Below are 10,716 nucleotides of genomic sequence, written 5' to 3' on the forward strand. Positions count from 1 at the left end.
TCTTCAATATATTCCTGACATACCTACTCTGATTGATAAAGATACCTTTATCAGATTTTTTGATCTGAAGACCAAGAAAGTAAGCCAGTTCTCCCATCATGCTCATATGATATTCTTTATTCATGCATTCAGCGAATCGAAAACACAAAGAGGGATTAGTGGAACCAAATTGATGTTTAGAACCAAATATAATATCATCGAAATATTTTGGAGTAGAATGATATGACCCTTAACTTTCCTAAGAAATAAGGTATGGTCAATCTTTCCATGGACAAATTTCTTAGAGATGAGAAATGAAGAAAGGGTGTCATACCATGCACGAAGGGCCTATTTTAACCCATAAAGAGTTTTATCCAATTGATAGACATGATTATGATATTTTGGGTCAAGAAACCCTAAAGGTTGTTCAACATGAACTTCCTCGTGAAGTTTTCCATTCTAGATAAGCTTTCTTTACATCCATTTGGTAGATTTTAAAGTCCCTATGGGCAGCATAGGCTAGGAAGGGTCTAATAGTTTCGAGTCTAGCCACTGGTGCGAAGGTTTTGTCATAGTTGATTCCTTCTTTTTGCCTGTATCTATGAGCAACAAGATGAGCCTTGTTACGGGCTATAATTCCTTATTTATCTAACTTATTGCGAAAAACCCATTTGGTGCCTATCACAATTTTGTCATGTGGACGTGGGCAAGGTACCAGAATTTGTTCCTATCAAACTCAATGAGTTCTTCTTGGATAGCAATGACCCAACTTTGGTCAGTGATAACCTTATTGATTTTCTTGGGCTCAACTAGAGAAAGAAAGTTGACAAAGAAACATATATTACCTAGACTGCGATGAGTCTGAATACTTGCACTTTTGGATCACCAAGAATCTGATAAATAGGACGGTCCTTCGTCTATCACTGAGCTGGTCGAAGATAACCTTCCAAGACTAAAGGCTCAAGCATTAAAGACGAGGCTTCAGCAAGAGAGTCTTCAATAATAGGTTGAATTGCTAAAGGAGCCTCATCAAGCGATTCATTTACTGATAGATTTTCAATGATGAAGGAGATTTAGCGACTAAGGGTCAGTATTTGAAGTAGAAGGGGGCAAGTGACTAATGGGAACGGCGGCAATCCCTAAAGAGGATTCAACTTCGTTATTAGTCCCTTCTAGAATGATGAGTTGATCATCTTTAACTTCAAGAAGATCACTGTTCGGTTGATTGTTGAAGGAAGCTTCAGCTTCTCCATAGTGAGATATCATCCAGTTATCTAACTCTTCATCATCTTTAGAGATGGATTTAGAGTTAACTGATTGAGATTCATCAAAGGTGACATTAATAGATTCTTCTATTTGTTGTCGTCTTTTGTTGAATACTTAAAGTCTTTGGACATTGAAGAATATCCAAGAAAGAGTCCTTCATCAACTTTGGGATCGAACTTTCCAAGTTGATCTATGTTGTTTAGGATATAGCATGTACAACCAAAGATATGAAGAAAGCTAAGAGTAGGCTTTCTTATATGGAAGAGTTCGTAAGCTCTCTTCTTAAATCTCTTGATGATCATCGATCGGTTTTGAGTTAAAAAAGTAGTGTTGACAGATTCAGCCTAGAATTGAGTAGAGAGATGTGACTCGTTAAGCATTGATCGAGCGACTTCAATAATCGTTCCATTTCTCCTTTCAGCGACCCCGTTTTATTGTGGACTTCTCATAACTGAGAAGTTGTGTGAGATTCCATTGTTCAAAAAGAAGTCATCAATGGTACTGTTTTTGAATTCAGTTCCATGATCACTCCTGATAGATCGTTCTTTGATGTTGTTCAATACATCTATGCGTTTGACGAACGATATGATATCTTCAGGTGCATCACTCTTATATCTGAGAAAGAAGACCCAAGTTTACCTAGAAACTCGTCAACGATAATGAACGTATATTTCTTTCTAGCTATTGATTGCATGTTGACAGGACCAAATAAATCCATGTGCAATAGCTGAAGCGGAGAAGTCACTAAAAAGACTTGCTTCGATTTGAAGATAACCTTTATCTACTTTCCCTTTTCGCATGCTGAGCAAAGAGATTCCTTTGCAAAAGAGTGCTGAAGAAGGCTAGTGACAAGATCCTTTCGATGCAGCTCGTTCAACGTCTTGAAGTTGAGATGAGAAAATCATTTGTGCCATAAATAGTTGATACCGGATGAGGCTTTAGAATGGAAACAACTATTCTCAGTGAAGGGAGAATCCATGTTGATGACGTAAACGTTCATTAGATGAGAACCTGTAAGAGTGAGGTTGTCATCTTTGTCATAGACATGACATGAGCTCTCAAGAAATTTCATTGTGAAATATTTATCACACAGTTGACTGATGTTGAGAAGATTATGCTTCAGTCCTTCAACATATGCAACACGTTTGAAGGTGGTTGCACTGTTGGTTAATATACCAAAGCCCTTGGTATATCCTTTTCCGTTTCCTCCAAAGGTCATGGAAGGGCCTCTTTCCTCTTTGTATTCAGATAGCAGGGATTTGTCTCCGGTCATGTGTCTTGAACATCCATTATCAAGATACCATATGCATTTGACTTCTTGCAATAGAAAACATATTAAGATTGCTTTTGTACCCATTTTTCAATGGGTCAATTGGAGTTAGAGGCGACATCCACTGACACTGAAGGCTCAGGGTCAGCAAGTGTCTTCACTGAGCCTGAAGAAGAGGCTTCAGTAGACTTCTTCACCTTAGTTGTTTTCACAACTTTGGTGGCTGATTTTGCCTTGGCTGACTTTTCAGCCTTAGCTACTTTCTTTACCTTAGTTGGCGGACCAGATTTGGTAGCTGAAGAACACTTACTGGCGATATGTGAAGTTTCAACACAATGACGACACTTCCTTCTCGGCTTTCCACGTCATATTCGAGCACCGATGGTGCTTCCACTGAACCTTGATCATTATGACTTCTTTGTGCTATAATTTCTTTGACTTTCTTTCCAGTATTGCTCAATGATCCTCGATGTAGCAGTTATTTTTATCTTCATGTATTTCTGATAACAGTATAATGGAGCGTAGATAACAGGCATGGAAAGTAGGATGTATTCCATTCATCTCGAAGGGTAAGTCTAACTTATAATCCTAAGGACCAATTCTATTTAGAAGGGTAAAAGGTCTAATAAAACGGGAACTAAGCTTCCCGAGTTTTTCAAAACGGATTATGCCTTCCCAAGGGCATACTTTCAACATTACCCGACCACCCACTTGGATTTCTATTGGTCGCCTTTTCTTGGCCGCATAACTTTTCTTTCGATCTTGTGCCGCTCTCAAACGTTCTCGGATTGCCTTCACTTTATCTGCGATTTCTTGAACAATCTCTGGACGGAATCTTTTTGCCCGCTTTAACCGATGTATGGGGGTTCAACACTTTCTCCCATATAAAAGCTTCAAATGGTGTCATCCCGATGCTTGAGTGGAAATTATTATTGTATGCAAATTCTACCAACGGTAGATTAGAATCCCAATTACCATTAAAGTGAATGACACATGATCTAAGCATATCCTCGAGAGTCTGAATTGTCCTCTCGCTTTCGGTTTTAGGATAAGTTGTACTTAGCTTTACCCTAGTCCCCAACTCCTTTTGCAATCCATCTCAAAAATTCGAGGTAAAATGACTATCCCGATCCAAAACAGGATAGAGGTACACCATGCCTCGAGACAACCACGTCTATGTCCAATTTCGCCAATTTATCCATAGTTAGAGTTTCTCACATAGCCAAGAAATGAGCGTTTTTGGTCAACCTAACCACGACCACCCAAATAGTGTTATGACCTCTCAAGGTTTTTGGTATCTTAGTGACAAAGTCCATCGTGATGTGTTCCCATTTCCATTATGGGATTTTTAAAGATTGGAGACTTCCATACAGTGTTTGATGTTCGGGCTTGACTTCAAGGCACGTCAAACATCTCTTTACATATTGTGCCATATCAAGATTCATTAACGGCCACCAGTAATTCAACTTTTTGTCCCGCTACATCTTGGTACTCCCAGGATGAATAGAGTACTCGAACTTATGGGATTCTTCTAACAATAAATCTTGGTTGCCACCGAAAGTGAGATAAACACAAATATAGTTTTTGAGTATTATTGTCTAAGTTGGTCTTTAAAAACTAAGAATTACAAATGATATGGGTTTTAAAACCCTGTATACAGCTATTCAATTTCAAAATCTTTGACTAAGTGAAAATATTAACTTTGGATTTATATATCATTTGATTTGCGACTAAAAATCAAAATTAAATAAAATATGAAATAAGATTGTCGTTTGGGGTTCTCAGCTTTAGAATCGAGATACTTTGCGCAACATTGCGCGCGAGTACATTACTAGTTATCTATGTAACACCCCTAAAATCAGAGATATTTTAAATTGAAAAATGATTACAAGAATGATACTTGAATAAATATATAATCACCCACTGAATGGGAAAAAATGTAGGCATTTACAATCAAAGTTTAAGAATGGTAGTTGACTACCTAATAATATAAATTAACCAACTAGGTAAAGATTAACATCAGGTGTCACTACGATCATCATAAGATTTCAAATCAATATGTGACACTATGTATCATCATAAGATCGTAAGTCCCAATGTTACGCTATCCAGAGATGCATGTCATTTAAGAAAAGTGTAAGACTTAACGCCTAGTAAGAACAAACATTTATTGAATACCACTATAAAATATTAAAATGGAAGGGGCATAGCTTTAAAACATGACCATTTGTATATTAAAGTCATATTTACCCTTGGAAGGGTGTAAAACGTCATAAATATGATGGGGGAGATCCGATTTACCATTGCCAATGGCGGATTACAAAAGTAAGCCACATTACAATATTATAGAGATTCTATTATGGAGATTGGTCATCGAGTTCAACAACCCATGGTCTATAGTTCAAGTCCTCCAATTTCTAAGAATTGCTCTTTGGCTATAATTAGATCTTTACGGAATACACGGTCATCAAGTTCAACCACTCACAGTCTATAGTGTGAGTCATCCGATGATTTAATACCCGTATCTAGCAAAAAGGGGATTAACTATCCCGCATTATGTATGAAAATTCGACTTTTATGCCTATGGATCTATTACATCTAGTCTTACATATATATGTATATTTCTCTAGATATGTCAAAACATACCTGATATGTAAACATTTGTATCCCAATAGTCATCAAATAGGTAACATCCCTATATTACCAATTAGAACCAAAATTATGAATAAAGTACATATAGGCTCTAAAACTCATCAAGACTTTGAAATAATCATCACCCGTGTATTTTAAACCATTCCAAACACTTGTTTTATCATGAGATATAAAATCCCAAAATTTCCAAATTTGACTTAGATGGTCGAAAATCATTCAAATGTGAAATACTTGAAATAAAAGCTTCAAAGAAAAAAAATACAATATTTTAACATGTATATGATTTTGTAAGAGTGTAGGATGAACTCACTACATAGGTTTTGAAGAAAACCCCCAAAAACCTAGCAGATCGGTGGAGATGGTGGGATCTTGAAACTTCCTACTCCTTACCTTGAATCTTTGCTCTAGAAGCCCTTGAATCTCTCCCAAAATCTGATCTTAATGAGACTTAAATGGTTGAAATTCAGAGTTATTGTAGAGAGAGGGGGAGTGGAGAAAAAGAAAGAATGGACAAAACCGTAGCTTAAAGATCATTAAATTGAACCATTTGATGCAGGTTGGGTTGCATCAAGGTCGCCCGCTTACAACAAGTCGGGCACAAACAGTGATAAATGCGACGCTCCTGTGGGTTTGGTCGCATGATATCCGCATTTTCACTGTTTCTCTTCCCAAACTTGTTTTTCTTGGATTTTAAACACTACCAAACCCCTTACACATAAGTTGCTTAAGAGGACTTAATTTTTGACACATCGAGAGAGGAAATATAGATAAATTCTAACCTTATCAAGATAACCAAATTTTTGGGTGTTACAATCTATAAAGAACGAAATTTAATTTCACTCGAAATCCTGGAAATCGTAACACACAAAATATTTCAAATCATTCCAAGTAGGGGCGTGCATGGGATAAGTCGGGTGGGAAAACCAAAAACCCGATCAGATTCAGGATATGTAAGACAATCTCCAAATTTCGGGTTTCAGATTGCTTCAGTTTCGAGTTGGTCGAGTTTCCATTGGAGTCGATCGGGTTCGGTATAGTTATATATATATATATATATATATAGGGGAGTGATCAAATTCGAACCACTTAATTTGTACAAACCGTGCAAACCGCATTTAACCAATCATAATTTTTCATTTTGTTTATTTTATTGTAATTATGAGACGTTGATTAATCATTTTTATTATAGAGGGTGTTAATCATAGATATTATTATCTTCATTATTTTAATTTTAAAGAAATACATGAAACAGTTTCATTAATTTTAGAAAAATACATGAAACAGTTTCATTAAGTATTATATGAAACAATTTCACAACCATATATGAAATAACTTCATCAAAAAAGTATTATATGAAACAATTTCACAAGATTAAACAATTTCATGAAAAAATTTCATAAGATTAAACAATGAAATCGACAAATGAAGGCGGTTTGCATGGTTTACACAAATGAGGGCGGTTTTCATTTGATCACTCCTCTATATATATATATATATATATATATATTAGAAGGGTACTCGCACAATGAAGCGAGATATATCTAGATTTTACTTGTTCATTTTATTCATTTCTCTGTCGATATAATACGGTTTTATGTGGTTTTAGAAAATGATAATATTTTTATTTTTAAACAAAGTATAAATTTGAAAAAAATATCGATATTAGTGTTGAATTAACTATTTAAAAGTTCTCATTTTTTGTGTAATTTCTTTAATTCAATTTATTATTATAAATTTAATTTAGATCTAACAACAATGTAATTTATTTTTGTTTAATAATATAATTTTTATAAGAATGATAATTAAGTATTATGTTAAAACTCAATGATTATCCTAATTATATTTTAATTTTTTATATTGAAAATGAGATGTTTATCATGTATTTAATTATGTTTATCTGTACTTAGTTACACGAATTCAATAATAAAGTTTTAATAAGTTGTACTTACGCACAATTTACTTGTATTATTGAATTTTAAGTAATATGCATTAATAAACAGTACTTCATGCATAAAAAAATGTTTTAAGAGTTTTTGTCAAATACTTTATAATATAGTATAGATAATTTATTTTTGTTTAATAATATAATTTTTATAAGAATGATAATTAAGTATTCTGTTAAAACTCAATGATTATCCTAATATTATTTTAATTTTTTATATTGAAAAAGAAATGTTTATCCTGTATTTGATTATGTTTATCTGCAGTTAGTTACACGAATTCAAAAATAAAGTTTTAATAAGTTGTACCTATGCACAATTTACTTGTACTATTGAATTTTAAGTAATATGTATCAATAAACAGTACTTCATGCATAAAAAATTGTTTTTAATAGTTTTTGTCAAATGGTTTATAATATAGTATAGATATATTCGATCGATTTTTAGGATATATCCAATTGATTGAGAGAACTGATAAGATCGATATTGGATTTATAAATTAGAAAAAAAGTACGACCAACTAGGATTTAGGATTTTCGAAAGATAATAAGATAAATAAATATATTTATATAATATTTAAAAGCAATATATTTATATATTCCGGTTTTTGCACGGGTCAAGTGACCAAAAATCAAACCCAACCTAAACCCAAATATCCCCCCCAAAAAAACCGGATTTCGGAATTCCGAATTTTGGGCATTCGGGTTTTACACAACCACCTCATTTTCAGTTCTAGTTTTCAAACCATTTGGATTTTGCACACCTCTAATTTCAAGAAATCAAAATCCCTTGAAGACATCCGGTCAAAACAAACGCCCTTCACGGAGTTGAATGAGTTGGTTAGACTTAGCCCAATTTAGTAATTCCGATTTGTTAGTTTTAGGCATTCACCAAGCTTTGCTTTGGTTGAGTTGGAATATTTAACCTGTTTCAAGTCTAGTTATCGGGCTTATGAGCATTTCTAATTGCTGACAACCGATTATGTCATTGATGAATTTTAACCAATTTGACTTGTTTTTCTACAATTTAAGATATTGTTTCATATATACTTGTTTCATAATGTGATAGTTACACATGTATTTGTTTCACCAAACAAATATTTTTTATATGTATTTTTCGTTTCACTAAAAGTGAATCAAAAAAAAGTTTCACATGCAATTTTTTTTCATAAGATGAACACAAACATATGTGAAACAATATATTAAATCATAGCTTTTGATAAAAAAAAAACTATGTAAAAAGATGTTTTTATACCGATTCTCACAGGTTTGTAACTTTTTTGTGGTTCTCATTTGATTATCGTCCAATATATATATATATATATATATATATATATATATATGTGGGCTCATTCAAGGGAGAACTGATTAGTTTGTGGTAACTGTGATATCCAATCTCAACCACAAATCAATGGATAAATTAGGAAATTAATAATTATGGTAATTTGAGTTAAAATTATAATTAGAGGGCATTTTAGGTATTTTTAAAAAACTCATCCTGCTCTCTGCTCTCTCCTCTCTCCTTTCTCCTCTCTCCTATCTCATCTCTCCGACCTCCAATCTCCGGCCTCCGGTGAACATTAATCCGGCAGGTACCAAGTAATCACAAAGATACACAATGTGATACCCATTGTGATATCCTGTGATACCCATTGTGATATCCTGTGATACCATTGTGATACCAACTATGATACCAACTCAAACCTTAAAAACAAATATACACAATGTGATACCCATTGTGATATAGTATGATACCGATTTCACCGGAGGCCGGAGATTGAAGGTCGGAGAGAGGAGAGAGGAGTTTTAAAAAATATGCCCTCTAATTATAATTTTAACTCAAACTACCATAATTATTAATTTCCTAATTTATCTGTTGATTTGTGGTTGAGATTGGATCTCACAGTTACCACAAACTATTCAGTTCTCATTTGATTATATATATATATATATAGGGGCACGTTCAAATGAAAACCGTGCATTTCTAAGAAACCGTGTAAACTAATTTCGACCAATAGGAAAATTCCATTTTTTCTAATTAAATTTAATCAATAAGAATATTTCGGTCATTTACAATATTTTCTATTAAATATGAAAATTATTAATAAATCTTAATTAAGGAAACGTAATAAAGAAAATTTTATAAATGGTAACATTTAAATATTTAATTATATTATAATATTAAAAATTTTGAACTAAATATATTGTGATGCAATTGAATCTGCTGGTGAATCTTGAAGATTGTAAGGCATAATGTAATGAATTCATCAAATCATGATTGAACAAAAAAAATTATACAAATGAAACAGGTTTCATGAAGGTGAAACTGGTTCATGTCGCACATAAAAAATGAGTAGTGAAACATTTTCATGGTGAATCCGTTTCATTGATGGTATAGTTGATCCATTTAGTAGGTGAATTGGAAAATGAAACGGATGCATAATGCATTTGGTTTGTCATGAAATAATTGCATGATGGAACGGGTATATGATGAATCTGCTACAGAATCTTGAAGATTGTAATCTGCTCAATAATCTTGAAGATTGTAAGGCTTAAATGAATAAATTCATCAAATCAGGGGTGAAATAAGAAAATTAATGTACATGAAATCGGTTTCATGAAGGTGAAACTGGTTCATGGCGTTATTGAACCATGAGTAATGAAACAGGTGCATAATGTATTTGGTTTGTCATAAAATAATTGCATGATGAAACAGGTACATGAAGAATCTGTTCCAAAATCTTGAAGATTGTAATATGCTCCAGAATCTTTAAGATTGTAAGGTTGATAGAAATGAATTCATCAAATCAGGAGCGAAATTAAAAAATTAATTTGCATGAAACATGTTTCATGGCGTAATTGAACAATGAGTAGTGAACTGGTTTGATGGTGAACCCCGTTTCAGTGATGGTGAAATGCAATATGAAACGTGTGCATAATGTATCCGGTTCGTCTTGAAACATATCTCCATTATTGCCGACCATTTTTCTTCAATATATTGAAGATCGATGTTTTTTAGTAACACTATATTCGAAAAGGAAGAATGGAATACCTTCGCCTGATTCTCAGGAATGTATGCGATGAAGACGGGATTCAATCGTTCAAAGATCGATTAGGATGTTACAGAATATGTATTTTTGTTTACCATTTTGTCCTTATTGCTTATATAAAAATAAAATTTTAATATATGTATAAATATATATATATATATATATATATGATCAAAAGAAAACCACCCTTATTTGTACAAACCGTACAAATCACCCTCATACGTCGATATTATTGTTTAATATTATGAAAATTTTTCATGAAATTATTTAATCTTATGAAATTGTTTCATATAATACTTTTTTTGATGAATTTGTTTCAYATATGGTTATGAAATTGTTTCATATAATATTTAATGAAATTTTAATGAAACTTTTCATGTATTTCTCTAGAATTAAAATAATGAAGATGATAATATCCATGATTAACAGTTTAACACCCTCCACAATAAAAATAATTAATCAACCTCTCATAATTACAAAAAAATAAACAAAATGAAAAATTATGATTGGTTGAATGTGATTTTCACGGTTTGTACAAATTGGGTGGTTTTTATTTGAAC

This window comes from Cynara cardunculus (assembly GCF_001531365.2).
Source record: "Cynara cardunculus var. scolymus isolate 2C chromosome LG 12, CcrdV1, whole genome shotgun sequence".
NCBI lineage: Eukaryota > Viridiplantae > Streptophyta > Magnoliopsida > Asterales > Asteraceae > Cynara > Cynara cardunculus.